The following is a 17,976-nucleotide window of genomic DNA, read 5'->3' as shown; positions in this document are numbered from 1 at the left end:
CATAGATTACTTTCCTGTTTTTAAACTTTATATAAATGGGATTATACAGTAGTTATTCTTTTGAATATGACTTATTTTGCTCAGCATTAAGTTTATGGAATTTATTGTTGGGAGTAGAAATACTTCATTCTCCTTGTAGTCCTTGGTAGGAATATACTGCAATTTATTCATTACATTTTTAGTGTACATTTTAATTCTTTTCAGTTTGAGACTACTATGAGTAGCGCTGCTGTGCATATTTTTATACATGCCTTTTGTGAATTATGTAAACATTTATGTTAGTTATGTGTCTAACAGTGAAATTATTGGAAGATAGGGTCATGCATATATATTCAGCTTTATTAGCTATTACCAGACATTTTGGGGGGTATTTGTACCAAGTTATCTTTTTACTAGAAGTATGTGAGCGCTTTAGCTGTTTCATGTCTTTTGGCAGTCTCTGTTTATTTCTCATTTTACCTATTCTGGGGAGTATAAAATTTGAGTACTTTGAAAATATTTTTTGGTTTTTTGGATATCCTCTTTTCATAAGGAGTATATTCAAGGCTCTTTCCATTTTTCTGTTGGGTGAGTCTTTTCTTATTGATCTGTTGGTGCTCTTTATATAGTCTCTATATAAGTTCTTTGATGTACATATTGCAAATATCCTATTGCATTCTTTGACTTTCAGTCTTACTTTGCTAGTGATGTCTTCTTATAAACAACTTATTAATTTTAATGTGTACCAATTTTTAACTATTTTCCTGTATGGTTAGCACCTTTTATATCCTGTATGAGAAATTTTGGCCCACTCAAGATTATGAAAATGTTCTTGCAAGTATTCAGCATTCACATAAATATAATCTCAATATAATATAAAATTGCTACTGTATTACATAATTAATTAGGTAAAAATCAATTTGAATTGACTTTTGTGTATTGTGTGAGGCAGAAATAAGAGTAATTCTCCCCTACTTTATAGCCAATTGACCCAGGAAATTTACTAAAATGGTATTTATTTCCATAACACTGCAAAGCCATCTTTGCCATAAATTAGGCAATCTTGTATTTATGGCTATATTTTCTATTTGGCTGTTGTTGTACAGATACATGTCATCTTAATCACTATAGATTTATAATGTGATCTAGTGATTCCTATATTTATAATTCTTTCTCAATATTGCTTTGGCTATTCTTGATCCTTTAAATTTCTATACAAAATTTAGAATCTTCTGGTTACTATACACACATGTCTACACCCTATTTGGAATTTTGATTGAGATTATATATTGTGATATATATTATATATTATATTAATTTGGGAATATCTTTATACTATTGTATGTTCTAACTCATGAAACTGATATGTCTACCATTTACTTAAATCTTGTTTAATTTTTCTCAACTATGTTTTGTAGTTTTTAATGTAGAGAAATATGTGTAAATATAGTTCTTTAAACTTATAACTAATAAATTATAGCTTTTTTAAGATTTAATATATTCTTATTGTTGAAATATAAATATATACTTAATTTTTGTATATTAATCTTATAGCCAGCCACCTTGGAAATTGTTTTTTACTTTTAAATTTTAGTAATTTTTAAATTGTGAAGTGGGTTATAGGCATGCAATTATATTATCTCCTAATGTCATTTTTATTTCTCTCTTCCCATTTATTACAACTCCATTTTTCTTATCAAAATGGATAAGACCATAAATACAGAGTTGAAAAGAAAACGTGGTAGTATCTTTGACTTCTTCTAATCTCATAGTGATAGCTTTCAATACAAAATGATTAAATTTGTCTGCCATAGTTTTTGTAATTATTATTTGTCAGAATAAGAAAATTTCTATCTATTCCCAGTTTACTCAGTTTTTTAAAATCATAAAGTAGCATTAAATTCAATTAAATATTATTTTCTGCATTTATTGAGTTTGAGTTGATTGTGTATCTTTCCTCCTTTTTTCTGTTAAAATAGTAAATTATCTTGTCATTGTATATGTATGTATGTATATGATATGTATCTAGATTTAATTTCTTAATATTTTCAAGGATTTTAAAATTTTTTGCCCTTAAGAGTTTGGCTTGTAATTTTGCTCTATGGCCTTCTAATATTTTGAAATCACAGTTTTAATGCCCTTAATCAATAAACAATTATTTTCTTAATTATTTAATGAGGGCATTAAAATTTGTGTGAGATTTGTATATATATATTTTTAAATATTTTGAAGAACTTATCTATAAAGCCAGGTGGAATTGGAGATATTGTTGTCAGAAAGTTCTTAAATACAGATGCGATTTCTTTAATGAATGAAGAATACTCAGATGTTTTTCTTGTGTTAGTTTTGGTAATTTGTGTTTTTTGAGGTATTTATAGATTCATTTAAACTTTTAAATATCTTGAAAGTATTAATAATGTTCTCTTATTATCTTTTTTTGTTAACAGGCTGTACACTTTATAATAGTTTTAGATTGATAGAAAAATTGAGTAGATTGTAGAGAGTTCCTATGTACCCCCACACATAGTTTTTAAAATGATTAACATTTTATGTTATCATGGTATGTTTCTTATAATTAACGTACTAATGTTATAGAGTTATTAACTAGAGCCCACGGTTTCTTTAAACTTCCTTAGCTTTTAACCTAATATTTATTTTCTGTTCTGGGATCTTCCCTAGAATACCATGGTACACTTAGTTGTGATGTCTCCCTCGGCTCCTCTTAGCTGTGATAGTTTTGTAGACTTCTTGTTTGTTTTTTTGATCACTTTGACAGTTTTGAGCAGTACTAGTCAGATATATTATAGTATGCCCCTATTAGAATTTTTCTGATGTTTTTCTTGTAATTAAACTGGACTTATTTCTCTTTTTCTTGTGTTCTAAGGTGAAAGCTTAGATGATTGATTTTAGATCTTTTCTAACACATATTTAATACCATAATTAATTACCCTCCTAAGCACATTAGTTGCATTCCACAGATTTGTGTTGTTTCATTTTTATTTAGTTTGAAATATTTTTAAAATTCTCTTAAAACTTCTTGAATACATGTGTTATTCAGACATATAGTATTAGAAATTATTTAATATCCAAATATTTGTGTTTCTTTTCCAGCTATCTAGTTTAATTCTATCGTGGTATAAGATAATACCTTGTATAATTTTTATTCTCTTAAATTTATTAAGATGTGTTTTCTGGCCCAGAATGTGGTCTGTCTTGGTGAATGCTCCATATACACTTGAGAAGAATATCTATTTGGCTGTTGATTGATAAAGTCCTATATAAATGTCAATTAGGTGCAGTTGATAGTACTGTTCAGTTAAACTGTATCCTTAATGATTTTCTGCTTACTGGGTGTATCAATTACTAAAATAGGAGTGTTGAAGTCTCCAATCATGATAGTATATTTGTCTATATCTCCTTGAACTACTACCAGTTTTCACTTCACATATTTTGAGGCTCTCTTGTTAGGTGCACGCATATTAAGGATTGCTATGTTTACTTAAAGTATTGATTTATTAATTCTTATAAAGCAACCCTCTTTATCCCTGATAATTTTCCTTGTTTTGAAGTATTCTTTCTCTGAAATTATTGTAGCTAATCCAGATTTTTTTGTTGAGTATTATTATGATATAGTTTTTAACCTATCTGTGTACTTATATTTAAAGTGGGATTCTTATAAGTAACATAGAGTTACATTAAAAATGGTTTAAAAAAATCAACTCTGATACTCTCTGATGGTAATTGGTATATTTAGACTATTCACATTATAAATTATTATTGACTTAACTGGTTTAATATCTACCATAATAAAGCTGGTTTAATGTGGCAGATATAGCTTGTTTCTATTTGTTGTTTTGCTCTTTGTTTCTTTTTTTCTCTCCTTTTTTTTCTGCCTTCTCTGGTTTAATAAAGCATTTAAATGATTCCATTTTCTTTATTTTCCTGCCATACGAATTATAATTATTTTTAAAAATCTTGGTAGCTACATTAGAGTTCACAAGATAAATTTATAACGAATCTAAATCCACTCTCAAATGCCACAGTACCACTTCACAGGTGGTACAGGTACTTTATAACAGAGTAGCCCCAATACTTCCCTTTTTGCTCTCTCAGCATTGCTGTCATTCATTTTAGGTTATCTATATACTATAATCATCCAGTACACTCACTTTATTATTATCTTGAACAAACAATTACCTATGTAGTAACATATTTCAAAATTGTTGCTTTGCCCTCTCTCTTCCTGGAACATCAGGAGATTTTGCTCTGTTCTTCACCATGAGAATTTGATGAGTCTCCAGAAGTTCACTCACTCTTAAGCTAGTCCACATGCAGACCATAGCAGTTCCTCACCAATTAAGTGTTCCTCCAATTTATGGCTCCAAGTGGCTACTGCTTAAGGTGAGTTGATCTCAACTGTGATTCTCTGTATTCACCTGTCTCATCAAATTTCATAGTAGCAGTTTGTCTTGCAACCTTAGTTTTCTGATGGATCTAAGAAAAGTAATTTATTTTCTGTTTGTTTGGTGTATTTTTGTAGTTGTTGCAAGGATGGAAGCGACAATTTTTAGGCTTTTTACTTGAAACTGAAACAAGAAGTTGTCTTATTATCTTTTTTAATGTCTAAAATATCAGTGGTAATATCCCATTTTTTATTCATAACATTGGTAATATGTAACTTTCCACTTTTTTCTTTTTTTTTTTTGAGACAACCTCTGCTTCCTGGGTTCAAGTGATTTTCCTGCCTCACCCTGCTGAGTTACTGGGATTACAGGCATACACAGCCATGCTTGGGTATTTTTTTGTATTTTTAGTGGAATTGGGGTTTTACCATGTTGGTTAGGCTGGTCTCGAACTCCTGACCTCAAATGATCCCCACCTGCCTTGGACTCTGAAAGTGCTGGGATTACAGGCGTGAGCCACGGCACCTGACCTTTGATTTTTCTTGATTCTTCTTGTAAGCAGTTTATTAATTTTATTAGTCCTATTAAATAAGTACTTTTGTTGACTCTATTATATATTTTCAATATTATTAATTTCTACTTTAAAAATTATCTTCCTACAATTTTTTGTGGGTTTAACTTGTCCTTTGTCTAACCTTTCATAATAATTACATCATAGACTTTCATTCTTTTTTCTTTTCTACTATATGTATTTAAAGCTATAATTTCTCTCAGCATTGTTATATGCATTCTATAACTTCACATAATTAATATTTTTATATTTATTCAGTTCAAAAAATAATGTCATATTTTTGTTATCATTAATTCCAAAATATTTTCTGATTTCATTGATTTCCTCTTTGGATTATTTAGAATTATATGCTTAATTCACAAAAAGGAAAATCTTATTGAAAATTACTTTGCATTATTAATCCTTTTAAATATTTTGAGGTTTATTTTATAGCCAAGTATAGTTAATATGGGTAAATATTTTATGTGTACTTGAAAGGAATGTGAATTATTTCTAACGTACATTGCTCTATATATGCCGTTAAGTTTGTTAATCGTGTTGTTCAGATCTATATCATTAATTTGTTGTCGATTGATTTGCAAATGGTGAGAGATGGATGTTAGTCAGTCACCAACTTCTATTTCTCCTTTTAGTTCTTTCAACTTGCTTTTTGTATTTTGAGGCTATATGTATACTGATATAGAATGTTTTGTTTTGTTTTGTTTTGAGATGGGGTCTCAGCCTGTTGCCCACGCTGGAGTGCTGTGGCATGATGTCAGCTCACTGCAACCTCTGTCTCCTGGGTTCAATCGATTCTCCTGCCCTCAGCCTCCTGAGTAGCTGGGATTACAGGCACATGCCACCACGCCCAGCTAATTTTTGTATTTTTTGTAGAGACAGGGTTTCTCAATTTTGGCCAGGCTGGTCTCGAACTCCTGACCTTAGGTGATCCACCCATCTCGGCCTCCGAAAGTGCCGGGATTACAGACATGAGCCACCGTGCCCAGCGTGATACAGAATTTTTAACTGCCTGGTATATTAACCCTTTTATCTTATAAACTATCTCTATTTTTCGTAATGTTTCTTGCCTTTTTATTTAAAGGCTACTATGATATAAGTATAGCTATACCAGCTATCCTGTTTTCTTTTGGTTATTGTTAACGTTATCTTTTTCATTCTTTTACTAACAACTTTTCTATGGCCTTGTATCTAATGTATGGCTTTTAGAAGAAAAATCAGTTTTCTAAAAAATCTAGCCTGATAATTATTGTCTTTTATTTTGAGTATTTAGTTTCTTATATTAATGCAATTTTTAGACGCTTTAGTTTTTACTTTCTAAGTTTCCTTTGTCTCTTTCCTTGCTTTTTGTTGTATTAATCAAATATTTTTATTGTTCCATTTCATTGCTTTATTATGTTGTTAATTATACATTTATATTGTTCTTTGGTGATTACCCTAGAGGTTATAGCATGTGTCTTGAATTCTTTATGGTCTTAATATAAATTAGCATATTTATTCGTTCCCAGATAGTATCTTGGAGCACTTTTTACTTTCCTCCTGCCTTTTATGTGACTTTTTCAGAAATTTTAACTCTGCATATATTTTTGACACCAAAACTCATTATTATTATTGTTCTATATAGTCAATATTCTTTTGTATTTATCAATCTGTATTGGTTTTGATTTCCTCTTATGTTCTATTTGTTTCCTTTGGTTGGGAAGGAAGGGAAATTTTATTAGTTTTCCTTTTGCTTTAAAAATTCTCAGCATTTCTTTCAGTACACATCTGCTAGTGATGAATTGTCTATTTTTGCATGGCTAAAAATTTCTCATTTTGCCTTTTTTGTGACAGATATTGTTACCAGGTATGGACTTCTATGATCACAGTTGTTTTCTTCCCTTATTGTAATGTGTTGTTCTGTTGCCCTCTATAGACGAGTCATCTGTCCATCTTATTGTAGCTCATCTGAAGATAATATCTTTTTGTTTTTGGCTTGCTTTTAATTTTTTATCTTTTTCTTTGATTTTAACAGGTTTTCTGTAATATGCCTGTACGTAATTTTCTATGTATTAACCCTATTTTATTTTGTAGCATTTTTCATTCTGGAGGAAGAATTTTCATCCTGGAGGTGTGTTTACATCTGTAGACCAATTTCCTTATGCCCCAGATATCACTCTTTTTCCCTCTGTCTCTCTAGAATGTCTATTATTATATCTTTTAGTCCACTCATTTTTTGTAAGTCCAATCTGCTGTCAAAATATTCTATTGAGTTCTTTATTTAAAATATTGAATGTTTCACTTTCATAATTTCCATTTAATGTTTTAAAATATATTTTAGCTTCTACTGAAATTCTCCACTTTCGTATCTGTTTTTTTGAACATGTACATCACATACATTTAAAGTCTAATACTTCAATAAATGGGCCATCTATAACTTTTTTATTTGCTTTTTGGTCTCATTTCTTGATATGCTCACCAATCTTTTAAAATAAACGACTTTTTAGAGAACATTTTCTCTAAAAAATAAATTGAAAAGAAAGAACAGTGAGTTATCATTCTCCCCTTGCCCCGCCGCCCCCACCCCCCCGCAGTGTCCTCCACTATTACACATTCTGACCCAGAGTTGTACTTTTGTTACAATCATTGAATGTACATTGACACATCCTTATCACCAAAAGTCCATGGTTTTCATTAGAGTTCAGCCCTGGTGTTGTTTATTCTATGGATCTGACAAATGTATAATGATTTGTACACACCAGTAGTATTAGGTAGAATAGTCTTACTTTTCTAACAATCCTCTGTGTTTCATTTATTTGTTCCTCCCTCCTTCCTTACCTCTGGCAATCACCATTTGATCTATTTATTGTCTCCATAGCTTTGCTGGCCTGCTTAGCAATTTTTGAGTGCATGGAAGACTGTGTAAGAGGAAGTACAGAGGCACTGGATGATGTTGCCTTCTGTTTCAGTGAATGTTCGCTCATTCTTCTTCCTTTCCTCTGGGATTAAGGCACATAAGCTTTAATAAATCTTTGATACCTGTAAGAGAATTTTGTTTGTATTTTATTTAGGTTTTCTTAGTTGATTCGTCAGAAACTTGGTCTGCTGGAAGCTACTTTATCTTAGCACAATGTGAAAATGATTTGATAAACACTATTATCCTTTTTTTTAAAAAAAGCTCTACAATGTTGGAAATTTTACATCGTTCCTTTTGTTCTTTGAAGTGATTTGTGTCCATATTTTATTCTGCTTCCTCCATAGGAATCCTATGTAATTTAGGATCCTGATGTGGCAGAACTTTTTGCTTAAATGTCTATGGATCACTCTACAATATTTTTCTGAAATAAAATGGACACATACAATATTTTTAAAGCATTTTAAAATTGTCAGTAGTCTCTAATTCATTAAGTCTCTAATTCTGTATTTCTCAGTGTTGCATATTTGAATTACCCAGGGACATTTACAAATTGCTGATGTAATTTTGTCCTAACCCTAGGCTGATCTAAATGAATGCGAGAAACGTTTTTTGCCCTCTCGCTTCTGCTTAGGTTTATTCAATGAGTTAGGGAGGAGATCAGGTCAAGGGGTTTATTTTCCAAGCTCCCTTTCAGCAGGGTTTTCTCAGGAAGGCTGACTCCCTTGACTCAAGATCACAGTTCCTGCTAGGTGGCCGTCTCTACATGACTTTCTCCTTCTAGTTCTTGGTAGTCATTCCATCCACTTCTCCCCTTGAGAAGGTAACACTCCCATGGTATTTTAAATGCTTCTCATTTTTCCACATTTGAAAACAGCCTCTGCTTTAAATCCTCCTTAAATTATCCTAGTTTGCCTCGCTGGTACACACAGAAACAATGGTATTCTCGATGGGACTCATTGGTTTCCACAGAGGTTAGCCGGAATCAGGGATGTTATTTAACAGGGTTTCTAGTTCCTCAACCTCTCTAATTAGAAAACACAATAATCTTTTATGAACTAAACCTCAATTTTGCCTGACAAACCTGGTGTTATGGCTCTGTTGATACACAGATCCCAGAGAATGGATGCTTCATCTGACATCATTTAAAACTAATACAATGAGAACATAACATGGGTATTCTGTTCTGGATCATTTCCTGCCCACATCTTTTTGCTTGGGAAATGAGGGATAATTTGACAAACGCTGAAGGAGGAATGTCAAACATATACAATACGTACATTCTTCCATCACTTTTCTTCATTTACCCCTTATTTATATGCAATCCTGTCTTTTGTTGTTTGTAAATTGTTTTTTGGATGTCATTATCCTCTTCTTAGCTACACTGTAAGTTTCAGGGGGACATAAGCTGCAAACTTATATGTCTTTGCAGTTGCCACAGCCTGAAAATTTTTTACTCAGGTCTCTTCTAGTCCACCTGTCTTTTTCATGTCCAGTTTGGTGTCAGTTCATTTAGTGAGTTCTTAATTTTAATTATTACATTTTGTTCATTTATTTACTCAACAAAAATATTTATTGAGCACCCATTGCTAGGAATGGTGTGGATTGTAGGATATAAAGGTGAACAAGGACCCCCAACTAGTGTTATTAGATGAGGATAAGAACTGATTGATTTTAAAAGACTGGTTGCTTTAAAAGGGTCACATGCCCTTATTTACCTTTCATGAAAACCCATCCACCCTCATGGTGGGTGCCCAGGATCTTGATTGAAAATAATACAAACTAACTTTGTGTAAGAACTTTTTTGTAGTTACAGACTTAACCCAAAGTCTGGAACTCCAGGTGATATGGCTTGGATTTGTGTCCCCACCCAAATCTCATGTTGAATTGTAATCCCAGTGTTGGAGGAGGGGTCTGCTGGGAGGTTATTGGATCATGGGAGTGGACTTCTCCCTTGAAGTTCTTGTGATAGTGAGTTTTCACAAGATCTTGTTGTCTAAAAATGTGTGTCACCTACCTTGTCTCTCTTCCTTCTGCTTTGGCTGTGTAAGATGTAACTCCTTCCTTTTTGCCTTCTACTGTGATTGTAAGTTCCCTGAGACGTCCCTAGTCATGCTTCCTGTATAGCCTTCAGAACAGCCACCCAATTAAAACTCTTTTCTTTATAAATTACCCAGTCTCAGGTATTTCTTTATAGCAGTGTGAGAATGAACTAACACACCAGGCAGAAAACAGGTAGAGACATAAGAAGTCTACCAGGTGAGAATTTAGTCAGAGTGCACATGATGTCACAGCACTGAAGATGAACACCTGGCTGTGTGACTAACTCTGATGTCTCTCTAAGAAATGGACATCAGAGATCAGTGCTTGCCCTGATTCAAGGGGAGGTTGTCAACTCTCTCTTCTTGTGTCATACTTAGTTCAGACCCTAGAACCCTATGGTGATCATCTGTGGAGCTGTTTAGGTCCCTATAAGTTGCTAGAGGTCTGGGAGAGCAAGGACATTCAGGGCTTCTGAAAAGTGTCATTTCACTTCCAATTATGACTCACATAGTGGAAAATTCCCCCAATAAGGGAAGGGGCCCCAGTGCTTAGTAGCCAAAAAGTCATCATAACTGTCCAATCTATTTATAATAAAATTTGCAGCCAACACAATTGGCAATCGTATGCATAGGTAAACTACTTTGGAAATGGTGAATGTTTTAGATGTCCTTGAAGCTAGTATTTTTGTGAAAAATATTAATGACTTCCTTAGGAATGTAACTATTCAGAGCAAGATCATCAGTTCACCCAAATATTTGTAAGGACGGAACAGAGCACAATGAATTCATTCATTTACTTCTGTAAATGACCACATGATAAATGCACGGAGGTTGAGAATAGAAAAGACATAGCTGGCCCACTCACCATCATCCCAGCTTCAGCTTCTAGCCCAGTTTTGGGAGCTGTGATATTACAAGAATTTTACTTTACTAAAATTTAACCCAGAACATTCTGTCCCCCTCTTTCTCTCTTTCTTTCTGTCTCTCTGTGTTTTTATACTTAGAATTTCTCTGGTTGAGAAACTAGTATTAGTTTTCTAGTTTACTAGGTAACTAGTAAAATGCAGAAAATGACTCTGTGTCAGAAAATTTACTACCCAAAATAAAAATTTTGGGTAAAAAACATTGAATAAACCCAAAAGAGAATGCTGGCAACAAAGATAATGATATAACAAGGAAAACACATCTATAATGCAAAAAATTGGAAGGATTTTTGCTTTTCTTTTTTCCCTCTATTCAACATCCATGGGATGGCAGGTCTAAGGTAACTCCATAAGAATGTGGCCATTGCAGCTGCTGAGATAGAGTAGCCAATCTGTCCTGTGCAACTGACTAGGCTCTTCATGATTTTCCTTGGACTTTACAACAATCCTACAAAGTAGTAGATATTATTATTCTGACTTTCTAATTAAAAAACTGATTCTTCAAGAGGATAAGTATCTAATGTAGTCACACAGAGTAGTAAGTAGCAGAGCAAGGAGTCAAAAACATCTTTACTTGACTCTAATGCTGAACTTTTAATGATGGTTCTATACATCTCATTGAAAAGTCAAAAACATATACACGTCTGGAAGATGTTTGTTGGACTTGAAATAGACATCTTCTTTGCAGCTGGCCCTGGGATCTGGTTTAGTAGGAAGTGGTGGTTGGGACATTTTATTTTTGAATTTGGTTACCAAGCATGTGCCAGTGAAGCATTTTGTTGTATCGTGTCCTGACTGCTACCTTATACGTCTTTATATAACTACATGATCATGGTGAAGACACAGCCTAGAGATTTCTGTGACTGCCGGCATTTGGCTGTAGTATGTACAAGGTAAACTCTAAGCAAATGGCCTCCTGGTCCTTTTTGTGTAAGATTTCTTTTGCTATGAACTCACATCTCCAGTCTTTTATCTTATCAACATTACTGTTTTATTTGCAAGTATCCTTTAAAAATAAAAGAATGCCTCCTTCTTGGACTTGACTTTATAGAACACTACACGTGCCAAAGCCATTCCAAATCTTACCTCATTTTGAAATGCCGTTGTGGCTGGTTTTATTTTTCCTTCCTTTCCCTTATTTTAGATCATTATAATACATTTTATAGGTCAGTGTCAAAAAGCAAGACTTCAACAGTGTGGGGACTATTGCTGGAAGTCATGCCAGAACACACAACTGTAATCCACTGAGTTAATGGAAATGCAACATTACAGCTGAGATTTTACGTATGTGGAAATCGTGAAAACTCACAAACCCAATTCCCGCAACACAAAGAGAAAAGAGAACTGCCCTCTCTACTACCAGCAGCTGGTCCGCACGTGGTTAAAGACTCCATTCGTGGAGTAGGAGACCCTTGGTAGTTCACATTTCAGTAAACCATAAACTTTTACATGCATATTAAACATCAGAGGGCTTGCAATCATTTATTATCTAGGTCTATTGAATTTGCATCTATGACATCAAAAACCAAAGTGCAAGACAAAAAAGCTGTTTTATTAAAAACTTTACATTTTAATCAGATCAACATCTCCAATGTCCCCAGGAGTGTAGCAACATGGAAAATAAGATTTTGTAGTCCCATTTGGGCTCACTGGATGCTCCATTTTACAACCACAGTTTTTCACCCCCATACAAACCTCACATCTTTTTCGCCAAACAGAGTTAGCAGGGAAAAAAACTGTAAAGCAATGGTTCTCAACCTTGGCTTCACTGGAACCATCTGGAAAGTTTTAAGAATCCCAATGCTTAGGCCGCATCCAGACCAATTGCAGTGGAATCTTTGAGGGTGGGACCAGGGCATCATATTCTTTTAAAACTTCTCATGGGTTCGTGTCGTTTGCAGGGACATGGATGAATCTGGAGAACATCATTCTCAGCAAACTGACACAAGAACAGAAAATGAAACACCGCATATTCTCACTCATAGGTGGGTGATGAAAAATGAGAACACATGGACACAGAGAGGGGAGTACTAAACACTGGGGTCTATAGGGGGGAAAGGGGAGGGCCAGTGGGAGGGGGAGGTGGGGAGGGATTGCCTGGGGAGAAATACCAAATGTGGGTGAAGGGGAGAAAGCAAACAGAACACACTGCCATGTGTGTACCTATGCAACTGTATTGCATGCTCTGCACATGTACCCCAAAACCAAAAATGCAATTAAAAAAATAAATAAATAAATAAAAAATAAAACTTCTCATGGGAACGTGAGCCCAGGCTGAGGCCCTTGGTAGTATTTCTCTTTTCCTTTTCCGTGCCTCTTTTGTTCTTTGTTGGGTTCCCCCACTTTCAAATCTGTCTGGGAAACTCCCTGAATTCTAAAATAATGTTTTACTCTGCATAAACTATTGCACAATAACAAGAACCCTTAATGTTTTCTTTAAAGGAAAATGATCTACAAGGAGGGCAAAATGTTTTAAATGGAAAACCTGATTTCCAATACCATCACAGGGCCAATATCAGAGAGGTTGTGATGTGGATTTTATCTTTTTCTTCAACTTCAAACACTTTATGAAAGAAACAGTTTCTGATTCTTTCAAGAAAACTCAGTTGCTGTGGATATACAGGGGGTACGAACAAGAGCAGCATTTTAAAGTATGTGGGCCATAGGCCATTGCATCAGTCACCTGGGCTCCAACTCCAGATACTTGAATGTCTCATATAGGGGCCTGTTAATTTGCATTCTAATACTCCCCAGTGATGTTTATGTATGCACATTTTGAAAACTATGGAACTAGCACATTAAATCTCTGACAGCAGTGCCATCTATATAATATTAGTGATATGGTCTGTGTTCCCACTCAAATCACATCTTGAACTGTAGTTCCCATAATCCTCATGTGTCATGGGAGGGACCCAGTGCGAGGTAATTGAATCATGGGGGTGGTTACCTCATATGCTGTTATTGTGATAATGAGTGAGTTCTTACAAGATCTGATGGTTTTATAAGAGGCTTTCTCTCCTATCCTTTGCTCTGCACTTCTCCTTCCTGCCACCATGTGAAGAAGGACACATTTCCCTTCCCCTCTGCCATGACTGTAAATTTTCTGAGGCCTCCCCAGCCATGCTGAACTGAGTCAATTAAGTCTCTTTCCTTTACAAATTTCCCAGTCTCAGGGTGTGTTTTTATTAGCAGTGTTAGAACAGACTAATACAATCAGTTCATACAAAATAAAAGAAAATTAAAGTGGAAGAAATATTGAGTCCTATGCTAATACAATAAGCAGGTGGCAATAAATTTTTATAAAGAGTTGAAATACAACAGAAATACCTATTGTCCCTGAAGCTATTGGGTTTCACTGATGATAAACGTGTTTGACTGTGTTTTTTGGTGGATAAATAAAAGGGTCTTCCAGGGGATTTGCATCATCAAATTCCATGTGCTAAAATTTCATGCTTCTATGTCAAAAAATCTATGTTTGGCCAGCCATGATGGCTCACACCTGTAATTTCAGTGCCCTGGGAGGCTAAGATGAGAGGATCACTTTGAGTCCAAGAGTTTGAGACCATCTGGGTAACACAGTTAAACCCCATCTCTACTAAAAAATGTAAAAAATTAGCCAGGCACAGTGGCACGTGCCTGTAGACCCAGCTACTCAGGAGGCTGAGGCAGGAGGATTGCTGAAGTCCACCTTGAAATTGCAGTGAGCTATGATCCTATGATTGTGCTACTGCACACCAGCCTGGGTGACAGTAAGAGACTTTGTCTTAAAAAAAAAAAATCTGTGCCGTGGCCACTTTCTAGGTGACCTTGGACAAATTACCGAATCCCTGTAATTATCACTGTCAAATGGGGACCCCAGTGCCTCACAGACTATGTAAAACTGTAATAAGATTATTTATGTGCCTTATAATCTGTGATGCACTGTGCAAGTACTGGTTACCACTAAATTCTACTGTCCAGACCCACATCGTCATGCTGCACAAAGCTCAGAAAAGATCTAGTCTTGCCGAGGTACATATCAAACAGTTTAGTGGCTGGGCTGGGACAGCAATCCAGGACTACTGGCTGTATGCAGTCTTTTTCTCCACTCTCCCCCAACATCTAAATTGAGATGTTTAACTCAAATTTGTATCATATTGAGCAAGGAACTCAGAGCAATGATTAGAATTCTTTATGTGACAGAGACAAGTAAAGTTTAAGTATTTTAAATCCTTCCTTTCTAAAGAGAAGGGATACTTTTTCAAGTTAGGTGTCTGACGTTTGTTCTGCTAAAGAAAGAGGTAATCGGTAGAGAGACTGGGAAGAGCTGAGAAGGTCAAAACGTGCTACAGGAGAGAAGGCTAAGAGCAAAATCCAAGAAGAGAGATAAGGGGAACTAAGCAAAAGAGGGCAAGGAGGATGAGGAGAGAGGAGAGACAGGTGGAGACAGGGGAAGGTGTGGGCACTGTTCAAGGGAGTGGAATTTCTGGAGGGAGCGAGATGTTCAGGGAGGATTATTAGAGAATTTTGCTTTCCAAAGATGCACAACACAATCTCTTTCTTATTCCTCCAAGGCACCTTTAGGGATGATCTACATTGCTTTTAAGTGCTTTTAGTTCCAATTTGGGTTTACTTGTAGGTTTGATTTTTAGAATGCCTTGGTGTACTAAATTTGGCATGAGGAAAGAGTAAAAATTTAAGATAGTTACATCTATTTAGGTAAATATTTTACCACCACTTTTCTCTTTAGGATTTAAAAAAAGTATATAAGTGAAACAAACCACCATTCAAGACAAAATAAACATAAATTCACACACAGTAAAGGCTGGTTAAGTGGGTCAGGCCTTGTCTTTATTTCTGAAGTTCCCTCCCCAGGATAAGGGAACAACCCTAGGCTAGAGCAAACAGTCTTGCAATTCCTTTAAATTTGTGGTTCCAGCATGAGGTCCAGCATAGGGTCAACCCTAGGCTAGACCCTAAGAGCAAACAGAGTCCTGCAATTCCTATTAAATCTGTGGTTCCAGCATGAGGCATTCTGAGACTTTCAGTGCTCATTCAAGGTCACAATTTTCTATAACTGTTCCCATCTCACTGCCTCTGCCTCATGACCATCTATATGCTGATTGTTTTTGCAACACTGCTATGGTTTGAAAAATAGTGTCCCTTCCAAAATTTATATCAAAACTTAATTCCTGTTGTGGTGATATTAAGAGGTAAGGCCTGTTTTAGTCTGTTCTCATGCCTCTATAAAGAACTAACTGAGACTGAGTTATTCATAAAGAAAAGAGGTTTAATTGACTCAGTTCCACAAGTGCAAAGCAGACAGGGCTGGGGAAGCCTCAGGAAACTTACAGTCATAGCAGAAGGGTGGAGGGGAAACAAGCACATATTCACATGACAGCAGGAGAGAGAGAGAGAGAGGAGGAGGTGCTACATGTTTTGAACAACCAGATCTCATGAAAACTCACTCACTATTATGAGAACAGGAAGGAGGATATCCACCCCCATGATCCAATCACCAGGTCCTTTACCCCAACATTAAGGATTACAATTCAACATGAGATTTGGGTGGGACACAGAGCCAAACCATGTCAGGGCCTTTTGGGAAGTGACTAAGTTGTGAGGGCTCTGCTCTCATGAATGGGTTAAAGCCCTTATAGAAGGGGCTTCAGATAGAATGTACCCCTTCCTTGCCCTCTGCCTTCTTCCATGTGATGAGGCAACAAGAAGGCCCTCACTGTACATCAAATGCTGACACCTTGATCCTGAACTTCCCAGCCTCCAGCACTGTGAGAACTGACTTTCTCTTCTTTATAAATTACCTCGTTTCAAGTATTTTGTTGTAGCAGCACAAATGAACTAAGACAGAAATTGGTACCAAGGAAGTAGGGTGTTGCTTTAACAAAAACCTGAAAATGCAGAAGCAGTTTTGGAACCTGGTAATGGGTAGAGGCTAGAATGGTTTTAAAGTAAACACCAGAAAAAACCTATATTACCACTAATGGAGCATTAGGGGCAATTCTCATGAGGGCTCAGAAGAAGAGAGCTATGGAGTGAGCCTCAGTGATGGAGATTACCTAAGCTGTGAACAGAAATGTTGGCAGAAATGTAGAAAGTAAAGCCATTCTTATGAAGTCTTAGACAAAAATGAGGAATATCTTATTGAAAGCTGGAGGGAAGGACATCCTTGTCACAAAGTGACAAAGAATCTGGCTAAATTGTGTCCATGTCCTACTTCTTTATGAAAGGCAGAATTTAAGAGCTATGAACTAGGATATTTGACAGAAGTAATCTCTAAGCAGAGTGTTCGGGGCACTGCGTGACTTCTCTTAACTGCTTATAGTAAAATGTGAGAAGAGAAAAACAAGTTAAAGATGGAATTTATAATAAAAAGGAAAAGCGAATGTAAACATTTTGGAAAATTCCCAGCTTGGCCATGTAAAGAATAAAAAGAGAGAAAACCAAGGGTGTGGCCAAGTGACCTTTTGATGAGGAGATTAGTGTGGATAGAAGGAAGCCAGATGTTATTCATTAAGAAAACTGGAAAATGATCCCAAAGGCGTTTCAGAAATTATTAATCCTGCCACTCTCATCACAGGCCCACAGCACCAGGACCTTAAAGACAGGACCCTTTCAAGGGAGGAAGGGACCCAGGGCTTCCTCAAGTCTCTTCTTCCTGCATTCCAGTGTGGCACTCCTCTGCTCACTCCCGCACCCTCTCACACCACTGCTGGGGCTCAAGTGACAGCACAGACTGTTCCCCTGGTGAGCACATCTGCAAAACCAGGCAGTATCCACATGGTGCTGACTCTGCAGGTACTCAGAGTGCATGCGCTGTGCAGACATGGCTACCTCCACCTAGATTTCATAGGATGCTTCAGAGTTTCAAGGCCCTGGCAGAGAATTGCCACAGGGTCAGAGGCATGTGAACCAGAGCAACTCCATCTCGAATAGGAGCTGGAGGGATAAACTGAGATTGAGATCTACTGGGCTGCATTCCCAGATGGTTAAGTTATTCTAAGTCACAGAATGAGATAGGAAGTAAGCACAAGATACAGATCATAAAGACCTTGGTGATAAAACAGTTTGCAGTAAAGAAGCTGGCTAAAATTCACAAACCCAAGATGGCAGGACAGTGACGTCTGCTTGTCCTCACTGCTACATTCCCACCAGTACCATGACAGTTTAC

The 17,976-nt window shown here is 35.8% G+C and overlaps 2 long non-coding RNA genes across 2 annotated transcripts in view; one reads left to right on the top strand and one right to left on the bottom strand.

The window, feature by feature from the left end:
• LOC103791801 (uncharacterized) overlaps positions 1–6,160 on the top strand; it is a 350,454-nt gene extending 344,294 nt beyond the window's left edge. The window contains exons 3-4 of the long non-coding RNA XR_013532851.1: positions 4,235–4,380; positions 5,662–6,160. This is a non-coding gene — a long non-coding RNA (uncharacterized LOC103791801). The remainder of the gene's footprint in view (positions 1–4,234; positions 4,381–5,661) is intronic.
• Positions 1–17,976, bottom strand: part of LOC103791800 (uncharacterized) — a 60,525-nt gene that overhangs the window by 35,877 nt on the left and 6,672 nt on the right. The window contains exon 3 of the long non-coding RNA XR_004740592.3: positions 7,768–7,968. This is a non-coding gene — a long non-coding RNA (uncharacterized LOC103791800). The remainder of the gene's footprint in view (positions 1–7,767; positions 7,969–17,976) is intronic.

This window comes from Callithrix jacchus, chromosome 3, assembly GCF_049354715.1.
Source record: "Callithrix jacchus isolate 240 chromosome 3, calJac240_pri, whole genome shotgun sequence".
Taxonomy (NCBI): Eukaryota; Metazoa; Chordata; class Mammalia; order Primates; family Cebidae; genus Callithrix; species Callithrix jacchus.
The sequence above is the reverse complement of the archived record's forward strand: the minus strand, read 5'-3'. Positions and strand labels throughout refer to the sequence as shown.